This window comes from Scyliorhinus torazame, chromosome 2 (assembly GCF_047496885.1).
Source record: "Scyliorhinus torazame isolate Kashiwa2021f chromosome 2, sScyTor2.1, whole genome shotgun sequence".
In the NCBI taxonomy this organism is placed as follows: Eukaryota; Metazoa; Chordata; class Chondrichthyes; order Carcharhiniformes; family Scyliorhinidae; genus Scyliorhinus; species Scyliorhinus torazame.
This window is the reverse complement of record NC_092708.1, coordinates 116,413,082-116,428,007: the sequence shown is the minus strand read 5'-3', so window position 1 is coordinate 116,428,007 and position 14,926 is coordinate 116,413,082. Positions and strand designations below refer to the sequence as shown.

At 45.8% G+C, this 14,926-nt stretch overlaps 1 protein-coding gene and 1 pseudogene across 5 annotated transcripts in view; both read left to right on the top strand.

Moving 5' to 3' along the window:
• ubr3 (ubiquitin protein ligase E3 component n-recognin 3) overlaps positions 1-14,926 on the top strand; it is a 606,570-nt gene that overhangs the window by 193,299 nt on the left and 398,345 nt on the right. The window lies entirely within an intron of this gene.
• Positions 747-5,497, top strand: LOC140385522 (reactive oxygen species modulator 1 pseudogene; annotated as a pseudogene).

Below are 14,926 nucleotides of genomic sequence, written 5' to 3'. Positions count from 1 at the left end.
ATGAAATGAATCACTTTTTCGTGTTCAACTTTGTCGTTATTAGCCCAAGGTTGTATAGATTTCATCCAAGAAATAATTGATGAGTGGTTTGGCCCAGTGCTTTAGTTACATCAACTGGTTATTCAGACTAGTGCACCAATGCCAGTGCTTCCTCTATATTGCTTGACTGTGCGATCCAGTCATCTTCGAGATATATGTGCTAATTCAAAATGCTGCAATTGATTCCAGTTAGTGTGGGTACCTGGCATGAACTGGTTCAATCTTTGCATCCAAAACAAGGAAACTGATTGTCAATGCTCTTAAAGTGCCCAATGACATCTAAGGAAGGTTGCACGCTTGGTGTCAAAATCTTCTCAATCAACAGGAGTTATCGCCCCAAGCGCTGACCATTGTTACTTGGGAGTTGAGTGCCTTGGTTCTGGTCCAGATCCAGGCCATACTGTCTTTTCTGACCACAAGCGAGAGATCAGTTTTGGTACTGAGACTTCTGTTAAGGATGTGGATTGATTAAAATGAAACTAGAACCTTGGTTCAATTGCACCTGGAGTGCTGTGTGCAGTTTTGGTCCCTTTGCCTGAGGCGGGATAGTATTCCCAGAGAGGGAATCCCATAAATGTTCATCACACATTTCCAGGATGACGGGACTGTCCTATGAAGAGAGATTAAGGAATCCGGGCCTATATTCTCTGGAGTTTTGAAAATGAGAGGAGAAGCATACAAAGTGCTTAAAAGAATTAACAGGGTAGATGCAAGTAAGATGTTTCCCCTTGCTTGGGGGTCTTCAACAAAAACAAGAAGAAGCCACCTAGGGTAAAGTTGAGGAGAAATGTTTTCTCAGTGGGTTATGAATCTTCAGAATTCTCTAATAATAATAATAATTGCTTATTCTCACAAGTAGGCTTCAATAAAGTTACTGGGAAAAGCCCCTAGTCGCCACATTCCGGCGCCTGTTCGGGCCGTTCGGTACGGGACTGGAACCCGCGCTGCTGCCTTGTTCTGCATTACAAGTCAGCTACTTAGCCCACTGTGCTAAACCAGCCCCAGTATTCCAGAGAGCTGTAGAAGTCCAGTCATTGAGTGTGTTCAAAGCAGAGATTGACGTATTTCTAAATACCTATGTCATAAGACCATAAGACATAGGAGCAGAATTAGGCCCATCGCGTCTGCTCCGCCATTCCATCATGGCTGATATTTTCTCATTTCCATTCTCCTGCCTTCACCCCATAACCCTGGTCCCCTTATTAATCAAGAACCTTTCTATCTCTGTCTTAAAAACACTCGGTGAATTGGCTTCCACAACCTTCCGTGGCAAAGAGTTCCACAGATTCACCACACTCTGGCTGAAGAAATTCCTCCTCATCTCTGTTTTAAAGGATCGTCCCTTTAGTCTGAGATGGTGTCCTCTGGTTCTAGTTTTCCTACAAGTGGAAACATCCTCTCCATGTCCACTCTATCCAGCCCTCTCAGTATCTTGTAAGTTTCAATAAGATCCCCTCTCACCCTTCTAAACTCCAACGAGTACAGACCCAGTGTCCTCAAACGTTCCTCATACGACAAGTTCTTCATTCTAGGGATCATTCTTGTGAACCACCTCTGGACCCTTTCCAAGGCCAGCACATCCTTCCTTAGATACGGGGCCCAAAACTGCTCACAATACTCCAAATGCGGTCTGACCAGAGCCTTATACAGCCTCAGAAGTACATCCCTGATCTTGTATTCTAGCCCTCTTGACATGAATGTTAACATTGCATTTGCCTTCTTAACTGCCGATAGTCTATGTCTAAATTCCTCCTTCCAAAGTGCATAACCTCACACTTTTCCACATTGTATATCATCTGCCACTTCATTGCCCGCTCTCCTAGCTTGTCCAAGTCCTTCTGCAGCCCCCTTGCTTCCTCAATACTACCTATCCCTCTACAGATCGTTGTATCATCTGCAAACTTAGCAACAGTGCCTTCAGTACCTTCTTCCAGAACATTAATGTATATTGTAAAAAGTTGTGGTCCCAGTACAGACCCCTGAGGCACACCACTAGTCACCGGCTGCCATCCTGAAAAAGACCCCACTGTGTCCCGACTCTCTGCCTTCTGCCAGTCAGCCAATCCTCTATCCATGCCAGGATCTTAAGCGTAACACCATGAGCTCTTAACTTATTTAACAGTCCCCTATGCGGCACCTTGTCAAAGGCCTTCTGGAAATCTAAATAAATCACTTCCTGGTTCTCCTTTGTCTAACTTCCTTGTTACCTCCTCAAAGAACTCTTAACAGATTTGCGACCTCCCTTTGACAAAGCCGTGCTGACTCAGTCCTATTTCACCATGCACTTCCAAGTACTTTGCGATCTCATCTTTAATAACAGACTCTAAAATCTTACCAATGACCGAAGTCAGGCTAACCGGCTATAATTTCCCGTCTTCTGCCTCCCTCCCTTCTTAAACAGTGGTGTTACATTAGCCACCTTCCAGTCCTCTGGGACCCTTCCTGCCTCCAGGATATGGGATGGGATAGTGTGGGAATAAGGCATTGAAGTGTATGATCATACTGGATGACAGAGCAGGCTCGATGGGCTGAATGGCCTGCTGCTGCTCCTATCTTCCAATGATCTAACTCCTGACTTGTCCATCTTGCTATTTGCAATACACATCAGATTTTTAAAATGTATTCTTTCATGGCATGAACATCATTAAAAACAAAAAAATAAAGCAGCATAGTAACATTCAGTATATAATTATTAAAGTTTCTGCATTATAGAACAATAATTAATACATCATGTAAACATGAAAACCTGTTTTTAAAGTGGTCCTATGTGATAGAATCTGTGATTTGCGGGACCATTGAGGGGAGCGTATGCGAGCTATTGCCTGAACAGATGATATGTTGAATATTGGATGCGCTGAGCCTGGCCTCAATGCTTGCAAACTTTTGGCCAGACCCTAGCTGAAAGGAAAACCGGACCTTCAAGTTTCTAGGGAAGCTGAAGCAGAAACTGAATCTAAAACTGGCTGAAACCAGATAGTCAAGAAGGCATACGGCATGCTTGCCTTCATTGGCCGGGGCATTGAGTATAAGAATTGGCAAGTCATGTTGCAGCTGTATAGAACCTTAGTTAGGCCACACTTGGAGTATAGTGTTCAATTCTGGTCGCCACACTACCAGAAGGATGTGGAGGCTGTAGAGAGGGTGCAGAAGAGATTTACCAGAATGTTGCCTGGTATGGAGGGCATTAGTATGAGGAGCGGTTGAATAAACTCGGTTTGTTCTCACTGGAACGAAGGAGGTTGAGGGGAGACCTGATAGAGGTATACAAAATTATGAGGGGCATAGACAGAGTGGATAGTCAGAGGCTTTTCCCCAGGGTAGAGGGGTCAATTACTAGGGGGCATAGGTTTAAGGTGAGAGGGGCAAGGTTTAGAGTAGATGTACAAGGCAAGTTTTTTACGCAGAGGGTAGTGGGTGCCTGGAACTCGCTACTGGAGGACGTGGTGGAAGCAGGGACGATAGTGACATTTAAGGGGCATCATGACAAATACGTGAATAGGATGGGAATAGAGGGATACGGACCCAGGAAGTGTAGAAGATTGTAGTTTAGTCGGGCAGCATGGTCGGCACGGGCTTGGAGGGCCGAAGGGCCTGTTCCTGTGCTGTACATTTCTTTGTTCTTTGTTCTTTGTTTGTAAAAGAGCCGTCAAATTCACAAGGCTCAGTAGTACAGGTTAAAGGAAAGTCGGGTTACTGCTATTGTTTCAGTTATTTTAAAGGAACTGGTTAACTGAGAGTTTGAATAAAGGTGTCTCTGTTGGATCCACTCCATTAAAACTGTCGTGAGCAGAGACACCACAAAGTACTCACTCTTGTCTAGATTTAGTTTGTATACCGAGAAAGACCCAAACAGTCGAAGCAGCTCCAATATTCCCCCTATCGACACACTTGGTTCTGACACGTATAACAGCAAATCATCGGTATATAAGGACACCCTATGCTCTATCCCCCCCCGCACTATTCCTTTCCATACCCCCGAACTTCTTAATGCGATGGCCAATGGCTCAATCGCGAGTGCAAACAGCAGAGGGGGACATAGGACATCCCTGCCTAGTCCCACGGTGGAGAGAAAAGTATCTCGAGCTGATGTTGTTTGTGCGGACACTCGCCCTCGGCTCCTTATATAGTAGCTTTAGCAGTTCACAAATCTTGGTCCGATCCCAAACCGCTCCAGAACTGCCATCAGGTACCCCCATTCTACCCGGTCAAACGCCTTCTCAGCGTCCAGTGTCACAACCATCTCTGTTTCCTTCCCCTCTGCCGGTGCCATAATGACATTCAATACCCTTCCAACGTTTGAAAAGAGCTGCCTCCCTGTCACGAACCCCGTCTGATCGTCACCTATCACCTTCGGGAGGCACTCCTCCAGCCTACCTGCCAGTGCCTTCGCCAATACTTTTGCGTCCACATTCAGAAGCAATATGGGCCTATACGGCACACACTCTGTCGGATCCTTATCTTTTTTTAGCAACACGGAAATCGATGCATGCCCCAAAGTTTGTGGCAACACTCCCTTCCCTATCGTCTCTTCAAACATCCCCACCATCAGGGGTGCCAGCGTATCCTTGAATTTTTTATAATATTCCACCAGAAACCCATCCGGCCCCGCCACCTTCCCCGACTGCATCCTCCCAATCTCATCCTTTATCTCCTGCTCCACTTTGCTCCTTCTAATGTAGCCCTGTCCCCCTCCCCTAACCTCGGGTACTCCAACCCATCTAGAAATTCCTGCATCTCACTGTCTCCCCCAGGTGGCTCTGACCTGTACAACCTCTCCTCAAAAACCTTGCTAATCAGATCCGGAGCCACCACCAACTTCCCTGCCCTATCCCTCACCTGAACAATTTCCCTTGCCGCTGCTTCCCTCCGGAGCGACCTGCTATTGTTGTGAGCAGAGCTGAGGAGATTCTGCAGAAGTATGCCATTTTGGTGAAGATCATGCTCATGGGACTTGGGTTGGTTGGGTGCTGCTTCTTGGGTGAGAAGCCTAGAACAAAGAACAATACAACGCAGGAACAGACCCTTCGGCCCTCCAAGCCTGTACCGATCATGATACTAACCTTGGCCAAAACCCTCAGCACTTCCTTGTGCCGTATCCCTCTATACCCATCCTATCCATCTATTTGTCAAGATGCCTTTTGAATCCCGTTAATGATCTGTTAAAGAACAAATTGGTGGCTAAACCCTGGAAAAAAACTGCGGCTGGTGCACTTTTTGGCAGTTTCTCTTGCCTCCGGCTGGGACTGAGGGGGCGAGAGCTGCTGGGTGGTGTGGGGAAGACCATGATGCAGAGCGGAGGCACATTTGGAACCTTCATGGTGATTGGAATGGGAATCAGGTGCTAACGACCATTCTTCTCTTTCTGCTGAAATTTCAAGACTTGCAGATAATGTATCACCGGTCTCTGTCCCTTTGATTACCAGCTGTATAATAACGGAGATTAAAGTGTATGATTTACTATTGCATCAAAAAAAAAGATACTGCAAATCGAATCTTTAGTGTGACATCCAGGGTTGATCAATACAGAGGTTTGATGCAGTCTGCTGCATTAAATCCAGCTTCACACAAATACATTATGGCAAAAGAAACTTTACTTTCAATGCATCTACTGCAATGCCAGAATAGTCCGTCTTCAGAATCCTGACATAGAAACTCTGGACCTTGTGATTTGCCTTTGGGAAAATATTTCAATAAGCTGTTCAGTTTCCGTTGCGAGCAAATCCATGTCATGCTGACATTGAAAGAAGTTTTAGACCAAATTGAACTCTGTCACATCTAATTCGGAAAAAGGATTCAGATGTGTGCCTCCAGGCAGCTGAGATGGTGCGGCTGAGATGGCTGCTTTGTTACATGAGTGGAACACTGTTCAATTTTTTTTTTGTTGGACAGAAACTTGGAAAGTGGTGGGAAGGAGTGATAGTTCAACTTCATAATGCTCTTCCAAAATGCAAGTTTCTTCATGAAGATTCTGTCACCCAGTTGAATGTTTGTTCTTCCTTACATATTTGCAATCAGTACATTTAGTTTCCCAAATATGTCTAACCCAAGAAAACGTCAACAAATCCTGTTTTTTCTTTTGCAGTCCATTGCAATGTAGCAACTGGTACTTCAGTTCAAAATTTTCTTTGCTGTACTCCTCTTGATAGCCAGTGGACATTGATGTGAAATAACAACACATCATGTTCAGACCCCGTCTCTTCATACAGTTTTGCAAACAGATGTGCGTGAAGTGGTTGAGGTTTAATGTATTGTATGTACTCCTAGATGGAAGGTAACTTGTACAGATGCAATAATAAAGTATTTAGTAAACAATATCTGCAGATGGAAGATGCAAGAAAAAATTTTACAAGGATAGCAATGGGAAAGGCCACATTTGGGAAGAAGATCCTATCGCTGACCAGAAAGATGAATAAAATAACTCGAGAGGATACTTCTAAAAGAGCTTGATTTGGAGTGTTGTTTTGTATGGATGTGAGACTTGGATTTCAGAAGGAGGAGACCAACTTGCGAAATCAACTTTGCAATGTGGAATTGGAGGAGAATGGGAAGGATCTGGACAAAAAAGTAACAAATGTGAAATTCTGAGAGTGAATGAACAAAGAAATTTGTTGAACATAATTAGGAAATGTCTGAGAGTTTATGTAGCACTCATCTTAAGTGGAAGCCAACTGATAAGGGAAGAGTTTGAGGGAAAAGAAGAGGCAGAGGAAGAAGGAGAATACCAATGGCAGACAGCTTAAAATGGAAGCAAGTTTTTAGTAAATGAAAAGGATGGCACAAGATAGACATGGAAAGACTACGATGGTCCAAGATCCTGCCTTTGGGCAGAAGACACTTGATGATGATGGATTGATGTGACCCGCTGTAACTGCTCAGTTCTTTAGTTGCTAGTTGTTCCTTCTGAATCATGCAGTGAGTCCAAATAACAGATGGAGGAACTCTCTTCACAAAGTTATGCAGGTTTGTGGTTTGCCATATATTGAACATAATCGGTACAAAATCCAACAATGTGACCCCATGAAACCTTGTTTTGTCCTTCACGTACCCCTGTAAAACATTGAATATTCCATGTGCCGTTTCATGTTCAGGAAGTAGGAGACAATAAAATGTCTTCAAGTATACTATTTTCCCATATGTAGCATACAAAAGCAATATGTGAGCATCACTCTCCACTCTGCTCGCAGTAATTTTAAGAGCAAAAGCAGGTGTGCACTTCAGGCACTCCACCTGTGCAGTGTCCTGATAGCCGTCACTGCCTCAATTCTTTGTTTCATGGTGTTGTTTAAGACGGGTACAATGGTAAACGTGTCTCTACCTCGCCACACATTGATTTTACCTGGTGCAGTTGATATGTAAAATAATGTTTCCACAATCATGTGAGACTTCTTTGCCTGTGCAAATCAGACAACTCACCTCAAAAGATTCCCTTTCAGCTTGTTTGGAGATGGTTAAGGTCCTCTTAAACTGAACGTAGGGGCTGGTTTAGCACAGTGTGCTAAATAGCTGGCTTGTAATGCAGAACAAGGCAGCAGCGCGGGTTCAATTCCCGTACCAGCCTCCCCGAACAGGCGCCGGAATGTGGCGATGAGGGACTTTTCACAGTAACTTCATTGAAGCCTACGTGCGACAATAAGTGATTATTATTATTATTACTGCAAAACTACTCATTTGGACGCTGTAAAGATGATTGTGATTTCCCGACTTATTCCTCGTAAGTAGTTTCCAAGTGTTGATTAAGTTCACTTTTCTTTGCAGGTTCACTGGACAACATGCTGGGACAAATTAAAACATTTTGGCTTCAGTGCTGATAATAACACAAATAAATCCATACTCTAGGAAAGTATCATTATAGTTTATTAAAAAAATATTTTGATGAGGGTATTTCCAATTTCTACAATAATAACAATAACAGCGACATAAACATGGCGCAATAAACATTTCCACCCCATCATAATCTTCGGCCCACCCGACAATAAATCAACAGTCTGGCCCTTGTTGGAATCCTGCTTCTGCTGACATTTTAATTGTCTCCGACAAAGTCGATGAACGGCTGCTACCTCCGGGTGAACCCTAGCAATGAGCCTATTAAGGCAAACTTTATTTTCTTGAGACTAAGGAACCCAGCCATGTCACTAACCCAGGTCTCTACACACGGGGGCTTCGAGTCCCTCCACATTAATAAGATTTGTCTCCTGGCTACCAGGGAGGCAAAGGCCAAAACGTCAGCCTCTTTCACCCCCTGAACTCCCGGCTCCTCCGACATTACAAAGATCGCCACCTCCGGACTCGGCACCACCCGTGTTTTGAGTACGTGGACATCGCCTTAGCGAAAGGCTCCGGGCATGCCCAAAACATGTGGACATGATTTGCTGGACTTCACGCGCACCTCGCACACCTGTCCTCTACCCCGAAAAACCTGCATATTCGGGCTACCGTCATGTGTGGACTACCTTGAATTGTATCAGGCTAAGCCTGGCACATGATGAGGATGTGTTAATCCTGCTTAGGGCATCCGCCCACAGACCTGCCTCTATCTCCCCCCCCCCCAACTCGTCTTCCCACTTGCCCGTTAGCTCCTCCACCGGAATTTCCTCCGATTCCATAAGTTCTTGGTAGATGTCTGATACCTTCCCCTCTCCCACCCATTCGCTGGAGACTACTCTGGAGTCCTTATCCCCCGTGGCAGCAGCAGCGGGAAGGCCGGAATCTGCCTTCTCAAGAAATCTCGTACCTGCAAATACCTAAACCCGTTCCCTGCTGGCAATTCAAATTTATCCTCCAAGGCTTTCAAGCTGGGGAAGCTCCCGTCTATAAATAGATCCCCCATCCTCCTAATTCCTGCCCTCTGCCATCTCCTGAACCCACCATCCAGCCTACCCAGTACAAACCGATGATTATTATAAATCGGGGTCCAAACCGATGCACCCTCCACTCTCTTATATCTCCTCCATTGCTCCCAGATTCTCAGAGCCGCCACCACCACCAAACTTGTGGCGCATCGGGCCGGCAAGAACGGCAGAGGTTCCGTTATCAGTGCTCCCAGTAGCAGTTACAAAAGTTCGGCAGCGCCAACCCACCCTCCCCCGACTGCGCTCCTGCAACACTTTCTTCACTCGCGGGGTTTTACCTGCCCACAAAGCCCGAAAGAATCTTATTCACCCGTTTAAAAAAGGCCCTCGGGATGAAGAATGGAGGCACAGAAAGACAAACAGAAATCTGGGGAGGACTGTCATTTTCACGGTCTGTACCCTCCCCGCCAGTGATAGCGAGAGCATGTCCCATCTCTTAAAGTCCTCTTTCATTTGTTCTACGAGCCGGGATAGGTTTAATTTGTGCATTGCCTCCCATTCCCGAGTCACTTGGATTCCCAAATATCGAAAGCTCCTTCCTACCATTCTAAACGGCAGCTCTCCCAGTCTCTTCTCCTGCTCTCTCGCCTGGATCAAGAACATCTCGCTTTTCCCCACGTTTAATTTAGACCCCGAAAAATTACCAAATTCCCCTAAGATCCGCATAACTTCCCCCATCCCCTCCAACGGGTCTGAGATATACAAGAGCAAGTCATCTGCGCAAAGCGAAAGCCGGTGCCCCACCCCCCAACTGGTTCTTAATGCCATGGCCAGTGGCTCTATGGCCAGAGCAAACAGTAGCGGGGAGAGCGGACATCCTTGCCTCGTCCCTCGGTGTAGTTTAAAATAACCCGACCTCAACCGGTTCGTACGCACACTCGTTACTGGTGCCTGATAGAGCAACCGCACCCAGTCAATGAAGCCCTCAACAAACCCAAACCTTCCCAGCACCTCCCACAGGTAATCCCACTCCACCCGATCAAAAGCCTTCTCCGCATCCATCGCGACCACCCCCTCCATCACCCACTCTTTCTGAGGGCATCATAATAACATTTAGGAGCCTTTGAACATTGGCCGTGAGTTGCCTGCCCTTTACAAACCCCGTCTGGTCTTCCCCTATCACCCTCGGGACACAATCCTCTATCCTTGTGGCCAATATCTTAGCCAGCAGTTTGGCGTCCACATTCAGTCGAGAAATTGGTCTGTATGACCCGCATATGACTCCGGATCCTTCTCCCGTTTCAGGATCAATGAAATTGAGGCCTGCGACATTGTTGGGGGGAAGGACTCCCTTCTCTCTTGTTTCATTAAATGCCCTCACCAGCAGTGGGCTCAATAGCTCCGAAAACGTCTCATAGAATTCCACCAGGTAGTCGTCAGGCCCCAGGGCCTTGCCAGATTACATGCCCTCCAACCCCTCAGTTATTTCCTCAATTTCAATTGGGGCTCCCAGCCCTTCCACCAGATCCTCATCCATCCTCGGGAACCTCAACTGACCCAAGAACTGCCTCATCCCACCACCCCAGCTGGGGGTTCCGACTCATATAATTTACTGTAAAGTCCTTAAACATCTTATTCACACCCGTTGGGTCCAGGACCGTCATCCCACCTCTACTCTTTACTCTCCCTATCTCCCTGACCACCTCCCTTTTTCTGAGCTGGTGCGCTAACATTCTGCTTGCCTTTTCCCCATACTCATAGATCGCCCCCTTGCCTTCCTCAGCTGTTCCACCGCCTTCCCTATAGTCAACAGCCCAAATTCCACATGTAACCTCCGCCGCTCCTTCAGTAACCCCGCGTCTGGGCCTTCCGAGTACCTCCTGTCCACCTGGAGTATCTCCCCAACTAGCCTACCCCGCTCAGCTCGTTCCACCTTTTCTCTGTCTGCCCGTATCGAGATTAATTCCCCTCTGACCACTGCCTTCAAAGCTTCCCAGACCGTTGCTGCAGAGACCTTCCCCGTATCATTTGTTTCCAGGTAGTTCTGGATGGACTTGTTCACCTGCCCACAGATCGCTTTGTCTGCTAACAACCCCATATCCAGCCTCCATAGTGAGCGTTGTCCTCTCTCCAAACTAACCTGTAGATCCACTCAATGTGAGGCATGATCCGATATTGCGATTGCCGAGTACTCAGTATCCGCCATTGAGCCCTGCTCAGAACAAAAAAGCCGATATGAGAGTATACCTTGTGGACATGGGAGAAAAAAGAAAACACCCTTGCTTTGATGTCCCGAAGCGTGGTACATTGGCGAGACCATGCAGACGCTGCGACAACGAATGAACGGACATCGTGCGACAATCACCAGGCAGGAATGTTCCCTTCCAGTCGGGGAACACTTCAGCAGTCAAGGGCATTCAGCCTCTGATCTCCGGGTAAGCGTTCTCCAAGGCGGCCTTCAGGACGTGCAACAACGCAGAATCGCCGAGCAGAAGCTTAGAGCCAAGTTCCGCACACATGAGTGCGGCCTCAACCAGGACCTGGGATTCATGTCGCATTACATTCATCCTCCACCATCTGGCCTGCGAAATCCTACCAACTGTCCTGGCTTGACACAATTCACACCTCTTTAACCTGGGGTTTCCCCATCTCTGGATCAGTAAAGATTTAATCACCTGCTAATGCTTGCATTCCAAGCATTGTCTGGCATCTTTGAATCTGTCTATATATATATATATATATGTTTCTGGAACATACCTCTTCATTCACCTGAGGAAGGAGCAGCGCTCCGAAAGCTAGTGACATCGAAACAAACCTGTTGGACTTTAACCTGGTGTTGTAAAACTTCTTACTACTTATTCAAACCAGCACAAAAGTGATTATCAACAAATAGCCATTGCAATACTCTCCTCAAAGCTCTAGTGTGGGGCTGTTTAGCACACTGGGCTAAATTGCTGGCTTTGAAAGCAGACCAAGGCAGGCCAGCAGCAAGGTTCAATTCCCGTAACAGCCTCCCCGAACAGGTGCCGGAATGTGGCGACTAAGGGCTTTTCACAGTAACTTCATTGAAGCCTACTTGTGACAAGCGATTTTCATTTCATTTCTTCAGTTCACATCCAGTCTTTTTTCCCTGGTGAAAGTCAATGCATCGTCCGGTGTTTCAAAGTAGAATTCCCGGTCCTCATATGTGACCTACAGATGCGCTGGGTACTGCATCCCGAACGTCACCCCCTTAAAGAGGGCCGATTTTGCCCGATTAAACCCGGCTTGTCTCTTGGCCAACTCCACGCCCAGGTCTTGATAAATGCGCAGCTCACAATTCTCCCACCTGCTGCTCTGCTCTTTCTTGGCCCACCACAGAATGTGTTCCGTGTCCAGGAACCGGTGCATACATACCACCATCGCCCTAGGCGGCTCGTTCGCTCGGGGCTTCTTCGCGAGGGCTCTATGCGCTCTATCCACTTCCAGGGGCCGTGGGAACGCCTCAGCCCCCATCAACTTCTTCAACTTGTTCGTCACAAAGGCCCTCGCATCCGATCCCTCACTGCCCACCCGGAGGCCGCCGATTCTCAGGTCTCCCCCCCCCCATCAGCTCCATGAACCCCTTTAGTTCCTTCGCCACGGCTGGCACCCTCCCTGTCCTTGACCTCGGCCGGTCTTAGAGTCCAACCCCAAATGAAATACAAGGGCCGACACACCCCTTCCTTAATCTGGTCTGATCTATTACCCTCAGGTGTGTCTACTGTAGCATTGCGACGTCCGCCTTCAATCCCCTAAAATGCGCAAACACGCGAGCCCTCTTAACCGGCCCATTCAGCTCTCAAACGTTCTATGTGATCAGCCCAGTAGGGAGGCTCTGGTAGCCCCCGCCCATGGCGCCAGACATCCAACTCCTATTATCCTCCCTCTCCCCCGCGCTCGAACATACAAAATGTGTTTTTTTAATAATAAGTTTAGAGTACCCAGTTCTTTTTTTTCCAATTAAGGGGCAATTTAGTGTGGCCATTCAACTACCCTGCACATCCTTTTGGGTTGTGGAGGTGAGACCCACGAAGACACTGGGAGAATGTGCAAGTCCAATCAAACCTGGGTCCTCGAAGCCGTAAGGCAGCAGCGCTAACCACTGCGCCACCGTGCTGCCCCGAGATTGGGAAATGTTGATGTCCAAAGGAACCTCGGTGTCCTTGTTCGTAACTCACTAAAATGCAGCTGAAGCAAGCAATTAGGAATGTAAATGGTACGTTCGCCTTTATTGCAAGAGAATTTGAGTACAGGAGTAAAGATGCCTTGCTTCAACTGTATAGAACCTTGGTCATACCACACCTGGGGTATTGGGTACAGCTTTGGTCTCCTTACCCAATGAATAATATGCTCACCATAGAAGGGGTGAATTGGTGAAATTCCTTGGATAGTGGGACTGTCCTATGAAGAGATTGAGGAGATTGGGCGTGTATTCTCTCATGTTTAGCAGAATGATACGTGATCTCATTGAAACTTATAGGATACTTAAGGAGCTAGACAGGTAGATGCAGAAAGGATGTTTCCTCTGGCTGGGGCTCTAGAATGAGGGGGCTGAATCTCACAATAAGGGGCAAGCCATTTTGGACTGAGATGAGGAAGAATTTCTTCACTTAGAAGGTGGTGAATGTTTGGAATTCTCTCCCCCAGAGGGCTGTGAAACTTGGTCATTGAGCACAGAGATCGATAGATGGCATTGAATGGGGGTGCACGCTCGAAGGGCTGAATGGCCTACTCCTGCTTCTATATTCCAATAAATGTAAAATGCGTTATCTTGTCTGTTGCAACTGACAGCTTAGATGGGCATGATCTTTCCTTCCTGAATCCAATTAGAACTTTTTCAAAAAGCTGTGATTTTTAAATGCCTGTTTAATTTATTTTGCAGTTTTGCAACACCAGTTTCAATGACAAAAGTTGTCAGTGTTTGGAAAAATGCTTTCCTTAAGTTACAATAAAATCCCAGTTTGGGGATGAAACATGCCTGACTGTCTTCTGAAGGAAACCTACTTATTTTTGTTCTTTAGCATTATTTTCATCAGGCACAAGATGGCAGTATATACTTTCAGTTCCAAATATTTCAGTGAACCCCAAATACAAAGTAGAATGGTTTGAAAATAGTGTGGCTCATTACTATGTACTCTCTGCTGTTGTTAAAAGGTCTGATTTTAAAAAAAGTCTAGATAGAGAGTTAAAAATGAAAGCGGAAAATTGTGAAAATACTCAGCAGATTAGGCAGCATCGGTGGAGAGGGAAATAAACTTCTGAAGGAAAGTCGTTGACCTGAATATTAAGTCTGTTGCTGTCTACACAGATGCTGCTTGACATGTGGAGTATTGCCAGCATTTTCTGTGTTTATTTCAGATTTCCAGAATCTGCAGTATTTTATTTTTGTATGAGGGAATTAAAAAGTCACCAATCCGGCAGGAAAGGTGGATAGCTCTTTGATGAACAGGAGGGGCTGTGGACTTATCACCTTGCCTTCAGGAAAGGGAGAGTTAATGACTTGGCAAGTGGAGGAAAGCAATTGTATGTAGGTATTGCCTCTGTATTTATAAATTCAGTTGTCAGATTCCCAAATGGATAAATTATTTACTGCAAGCATCTATCTCAATTGATGCAATAAACCAGTATTGCTAATGCAAACTGCAGGATATATTTTGCATTCACACATATGTTTTTCTGTTTGGGTAGAAATCTCCATTCCTTTGTTTGCGTTTTATTTAATAGTATACATTTAAAACATTTTGGTGCTCAGTTTATTTTTAAAAGTTTTTATTAAATGTGTATCACAACAGTATTTTGATTCACTATTGACAGCTTAAAGGATAAAATATTTTTAAGAAATCACTTTTGTTTTAGCATAATTGCTTTCCGTTTTTGGTGAACTTTGCTCTCTGTACTAATTGGCATTGTGTAAGTCTGGTCTTTTTAAAAGAAGATTTTTTTGCTAATGATTATTTTATAGTATGAAATCGTTATGCACAGCTGAGAAAATACTAGTGACTAGCTTGTTGTATACCAGAACATTTATTTCTCATCACACTATCCTCTCTGTATTTATTAAAATTGGCTCACATCTG